Genomic DNA, 6,388 nt, shown 5'->3' on the forward strand with positions numbered 1-6,388 from the left:
GCAGCCACAGGAAGTCTCCCACTCTCCAGAGTTAGGAGCACCAGCCCAGGTCTATCCAGTGGCCTGGTCCTAACTGTGGGACTGAGTTCCTTCAGGCTGGGGTTTGATCCCCATGCATGATTAATAGACCAGTGCCTTTGTTATTGCTGTGTCATTTTAATTGGACAAATGCCTGGTGTCCCGGGTACCAGCTTAGTAAAAATTTTTAGGAGGAGAATTCTGTGTGGGTTTCCTCAAATTCCCTCAGTCCCTACTCACCCCTCTGTAAAGGTACAGAACAAGTGAGGCCCCTTAAAAAAAAATCAGCTGCTTCATGAGTGTGGCATCCCTTCCTATTTTAAAGGAAGCTGAGTTCCATATGAACTGTGTACTATGCTATGATATCTGAGGCACAGGACAAGGAAGGCCCTAAATGCTTTGATATTTGAGTCATTCTTTATTGCTCAATGAGATTTATTTCTGTACGCCTCAGTTTTGTAACAGTTAAATTACTAGAATAATACATCTTGCTATAAAATATTACTAGAAGATCAAGTGATCAGATGACATTTATTATTATTTTCTATAAATGAACACAATCTCTGGTATTCTAAAGTGAAAGGTATTATAGAAATATTCAGCTAAGGAGATGTACAGGCTTGATTACAAGTGAGACTATCACAACCCACATTTATTGCTTAAAAAAGAAAAGCAGGGAGCCAACTAGAAACTGAACCAAATATAAGCCCCTGAAGGTCAAATGTAAATTGATAAGCTTTGCTATTACAAAAGCAAGAAGAAAAAATTCAGATGCAAGAACGAAAACCACGCTGAAACTGGTTTGGCTCAGTGGTAGAGCGTCGGTCTGTGGACTGAAAGGTCCTGGGTTCGATTCCGGTCAAGGGCATGTACCTTGGTTGCGGGCACATCCCCAGTAGGGGGTGTGCAAGAGGCAGCTGGTCGATGTTTTTCTCTCATCGACGTTTCAAGCTCTCTATCTCTCTCCCTTCCTCTCTGTAAGAAATCAATAAAATATATTTTTAAAAAAAAAAAAAAAAGAATGAAAACCACCTTGCATCCACTCTAAGTAGTTGTTAAATAAAAAGAATGATATACTATGAGAATACTTAATACAAATTGTAAAGACATTTGTTCAAAGAGGATTTCCTAGAGTAGGTGATATTTCAGTTAATTTTTTTAAATGTGAAGAGGTTAGCTAGATTAAAAAAAAAAAAAAAAAAAAAAAAAAAGATGTAGGGGTCCCGAATTGCAGAGGGTGCAGGCGGGGCTGAGGGACAACCTCCCCCATGCACAAATGTCATGATATATATATGCCTAAGCGACCAAATGACTGAATGACCAAACAACCAGCCGACTAGTTGCTATGATGTGCACTGATCACCAGGGGGCGGACGCTCAACGCAGGAACTGCCCCCCGGAGGTCAGTGTGCTCCACAGCCAACCTCCCATGGCCTTTTCTCCCCCCCTCCCCCTTTCATTGGCCCCAATCAGAAGGAAGGAGGGGCTGTCCAGCCAACCTCCCACAGTCCTTCCCCCCAGCCAGCCTCTCCCCCCTTGATTGGCCCCAATTGCTGGCCAGGCCGAGGGACCCCACCCATGCACGAATTCATGCACTGGGCCTTGAGTTATGAGAATAAAAGAAGACTATATACAGAAAAGACTTAGGAAAGTACCTAGCACACAAACAGTGGTAACAATTATTACTATTATTGTTATCACTGCCATGGTCATGGGGACTAGGCCTCCTGGGATCCTCTGCACTGAGCCTCTTCTTTCCCTCCCATCCTACATTCCCCAGCCAACAATCCTCTTTGTTGAGCTATACATCCAGGTCCCTGAGACCATTACTCCTCCTATGACCCCCTTTCCACCTAGAACCCCAGCTCCAAAGCAGAAAATGCACAATTCAGCTCCATCCCTATGTCTGGCTCACCCCTAACAGTCCTCACCCCCTTCCTCCTTTCAGAAGCTAGGTCAAGCACCACACATCATAGGTTCCAGCCCCTACTGCTGCCATGTCCCCCAGTATAGGGCCTCTCCCCCAAGCATACATTTCAGTGTTCCCCCTGAGGAATTCCAGCTCCTCAGTCTATGCTGATTTTAGGGTGACCTACGAGCCCTGCCTCCCTGAGGAGCTCTAAGGCTCCTAACAAAAAATGCTTCTCATCCCCACTTCCAGCAGATTTCCCTCCAACATATTCTCCCTAGGCCTCAGGAAGGCCAAAAGGCATAGAGGTGTGGAGGAGGCAGAGTAGTGATCAGAACCAGAGGGTACAGAAGTGTCTCCTGGAGGTATGGTTGTGCTAATGATACCCTACCTCATAAAACTGTTATGATGATTAAATGAAATATTTATTGGGCATACAGCACAGCTCCACATCCAATCTGAAAATTCAATGTTCTTATCTGGAACTTCATATTGCAGGTGAAGCAGATTGGGGATGACAAGTGATGGAGTGTTGTATAATAGCCCTCTTCCAGATGATTTTGTTCCACTCTGAGCCAACAAATCCAGGCTGTTCCTTCCCTCTTTTGCTGGTGGACCTCCCTGTCACTCCTATCCTGGCAAGATGTGGGAAAGGGATAGCAATGAGAAATTGCCACCCACTCACAGGACAAGCACATGGGCAATAACATCATCCTGCCTGCCTTTTTTCTTTTTTGCTTGACCCCATGACTCAGGGTCACAGGCTCAGGCCCTATGTAGTCATAACTTGGAGGCTATTTGGACCTAAGTCATTTTCTTCACCCAGCCCAAACCATGTCAGCAACAGGCCAGCAACAGGCTAGATGCCTGTGTCACAACACTTTCTAGGAGTCTCTCTAGGTGCTGTTGAGTCCCAGCACCTAGGCTTTATGATCCCATCGTGTCTCTGACCCAAACAGTGAGCCAGGTCATTTCAAAACCCAAATCCTGCTCCAAAGAATGAAGATATGTGACTTTGGAGAAGACCACAGTTTAAGGATGAGAGAATTCCCACAGGAAGACTCGGAAGTCAACTTCACCAGTAATAAGGACACAGCCTTCTCAAAACAGACACTTCTCTAACTGTCCTTTCCACAAACATTCAAGCACTCAGATGCCAGGCATCCGAGCATCCCAGACATTCAGCCACCTGCTCCATTGGTGAAGAGGATCAGGGACAGAAAGGAAAGCAGCCCTCAACTGTGGCACCCTTTTCATTGCATTGACACAGGCTGCTCACCTCTAACAAGCTGGATGTCTGATTTCTTGGAATGCAGGTGTCTGAAGTACATTGGAAAGCTCAGAGCAGGCACACAGGAGAAAGTACCAATGAGGTCACTGAAGAGAGTAAAGAACTCCAAATATCAGTCATGGGACCAATAAAAACATCGTTGAAGCCCACTAAATGAAAAGATTACTCCAAGAGTCCCCTTGTCTTATGACCCCTGAGTGCAAACACTAATGCTCACAGTGCTGACCTGAAGTCATGAAGAAAAATGAGTGTCCTGATGTCAGACTGTGCTGTACATAATGTAGGGAGAAGATTTCCATGCTCAATAGTTAACAGAAGTGGTAGTGCTTAAGCTCGGAAACTTCAGATGTCAGGGAAATGTACTCACCCAAAATAGTCCACTCAGACTCCACAGCCCCACAGCCCCTCACTTTTCCCTGCCGATGAGATCAGACTGACCCACCCACATGTTTAAACTTCAATTTCAAGTTTAGAAATTTCCCTCAGCCTCCAAAAGCACCCAAACCATAAGGAGGGCGGCACAGCATCAGATTTCCTCGGAATTTCTGGGAGCCCAGAGGGATTAGCCAGGAGCTGAACTAAATAAAGAACCCTCTTAAAGACAGGTGCTTCATTAAGCTCACTGCTCAAGATGCCTGTAAGGAAAGGACCCAGGGCCTTAAATAAATGACAAAATCAGACTCATTTACAATTATCCACATCCCATTTTAAGGTAATTTTTCTCAATTAAATCAATCACCCCTTTCCCTCCACCCCCCTAAATGTTTTTGCTTTACTATTTGTTTTATGTTTTCTCTCAATGACAGATCCGTCACCCACCACACATTTCTTATTAGGGGAGGTTGCCCTTTGAAATAAATCCCCTTTTCTTGTAGTTCACGACCTTAGGCCCCAAACCTGTCATTTTCTGGCTGAAAAGCAAGTGGGGGTCTTGGGACCTGGAATTCAATCCCCTCCCCCTCTAGTTTTCCCCTGCCCTGGTCCCTACCTTACCTTCCCTCCCCACAACCTCACCCACTATCTCCCTGAGACTTCCCAAGCCCAAACCACCCATCACCCCTGAGCTTTCCTGTTCTTTGGTGTCCTCTCTCTTCCCTCCTCCAATACTTATTTTCCGCTTCACCCAGGCCAGCTGTCCCTACCTGTTCTCAGAATCTTTCCCCCTCAGGCCTACTGCCGCCTGAATGGAAGTTCTCCCATCCTTATCCTCTCAGCTTATTCAGGGTGGACCCTAAGCACTCCCCCTTCCCTCCCAGGCAGTTCCCCTCCTCAAGCTCTGGTCAGGAAGTTTCCCTCTGCAGGGTGCAGGTGACTGCTAACCTCCTGGCTCCAACTAGCTGGTTTAGCTGTTCAAAGTCACCAACACAGTGACAGATCTGCCTACTGCCCCATTCACACCCGGGGCCTCCGCAAACAGGACTAACCACCCACGCTCCTCCAGCGACCGCGGCAGGGTGAGGGCAGGTTGCACTGTGCCCCAGCACCCCCCCTCCCCGCGCCGCCCCGGGCCAGAGTGAGGGGGAGGCCGGGTAGGGATCAGCCGCCCTCAGAGGCCAAGCGAAGGCCAGGCCGGGACCGGCGAGAAGGCCGGTGGAAGCGCCCTGAGAGGGGCGGCCCTGCGGCAGGCACTGGCCGCAGACAAAGGCCGCCGTGTTCGCGCCACGCAAGCACTCACCGCGCCGCCCCTCCCGGGCTCCGGAGCTCCGCGGGGCTGGAGCTGCGGAGTCACCGCCACCGGACGCCGGACCGAATGGGGGGGAAGGGGGCGGCCCGGGAGCCTGAGGGGCGGGGCGGGGCGGGCTGGAGGAAGCCGTGGGCCGGAAAGGCGCTGGTGCGCCCAGAGACCGGATTGGCCCCGAGGCGGGGGTTTGGAGCAAAGGCCTGAGCCCGCCCGCGGAGCAGGGCGCGGGGTTTGGACCCCGCCCCCAAACCCAATATAGACCACGTGGGGAGACCGGTCTCCCTGTGAAGGTCTAATCTTTACCCTTCACCCCCTCCCCCACCCCCACCCCCATCCTGTTCCTCACTCTCCACTGTTCCCACAATCCCAGACTGCAAATTTTATTTCCTGTGAGAGGGCCAGGTGACTAGTCACTGAACCCCCTTTCTACCCCTCCCCAACAACTGGCAGCTGAGTGGGAGCTCAGGTCGTGCTGTCTGACCCCAGACTGGTTCAACGCCTGGAAAGGGTTAACTCGACTGCGAGGAATTAAGAACTGCTCTATAAATACAGCGGTCGTGGGCGCCTGAGCCAACCACAGAGTAATTTCCACGGAGCTGGCTTTCCTCTTTTCCTTCCACCCACGGCCCCCTGGTCAGCTCACCACCCCCCACCCCTCACCCGCCCGCCGCAAGCTGGGAGCTGGCCAGACCGGGCTGGCTCCAATAGAGGGAAGCAGCTCTGACTCCCATGGCTTTGGGCTCTGTCCTTAAAAGACCCAGCTCGGGAGGAAATGGAGTCCAGCCTCTGCCTTGGCCCATCCCTCCCTGCATCTATTCTGTGACCTTTTCTTCAATAGTTACAAACAGTAACAACTACAGTGTAACAGGATTCTGTGGGCCAGGGTCTTTCCATGCTGGGCCTCTTTGGATCCTCATTACAGTCCATCAGGTAATACTATCCCTGATCTACAGATGCAAAAGCTGAGTCTCTCACTGTGCTTCTGCCAGGTCCACCGCCAAGTGTCTGTAGAAGGACTTAAGAAATATGCATGAACATGTCATCTCTGCATGTCGGCCAGTTTTAAAGCTCTGTGCCATTTTATCTCTTTTCATCTTCACAACAATTCAGTAAGGTAAATGTTATTTTTATCATAACATTTATTATCTTTGTGAATAAGGAAATTAAGACACAAAGAGATTAAGTAACTTGCTTGAGGATATCCAGGATTTGAGGAACCAAGATTTGCCCCATTGAATGTAGTGCTGGATTCAAACTTAACTCTGGGGGAGGTGGGAGGGAGGGGTTGCGGTACATGGGCATGTGTATTTGTGAACACCTGAGCAACTCTGTGTTTCCATCTATGTGCACATGCATTCCTGAGTATAAGTTTGATGGTGGCTCTGTATATTGGGTTGCTCCTAGGGATGGAAGCAGGGAGTGGGGCATCAAGGCCAGGCCATCTGGAGGTTATCAGCCTCCCCACCAATCCACACTGCTCCCTCTGCCC

General features: G+C 49.4%; 1 protein-coding gene across 10 annotated transcripts in view; it reads right to left on the reverse strand.

Moving 5' to 3' along the window:
* CD276 (CD276 molecule) overlaps window positions 1–5,138 on the reverse strand; it is an 89,856-nt gene extending 84,718 nt beyond the window's left edge. For all 10 annotated transcript variants that reach the window (XM_084906223.1, XM_084906218.1, XM_084906226.1 and 7 more), the window contains exon 1: window positions 4,894–5,138. The gene's annotated coding sequence lies outside the window, so the exon portion shown is untranslated. The remainder of the gene's footprint in view (window positions 1–4,893) is intronic.
* Between the last annotated feature and the right edge of the window lie 1,250 nt (window positions 5,139–6,388).

The sequence above is a fragment of the Pipistrellus hanaki genome, assembly GCF_964339955.1.
Source record: "Pipistrellus hanaki genome assembly, chromosome: 1".
In the NCBI taxonomy this organism is placed as follows: Eukaryota; Metazoa; Chordata; class Mammalia; order Chiroptera; family Vespertilionidae; genus Pipistrellus; species Pipistrellus hanaki.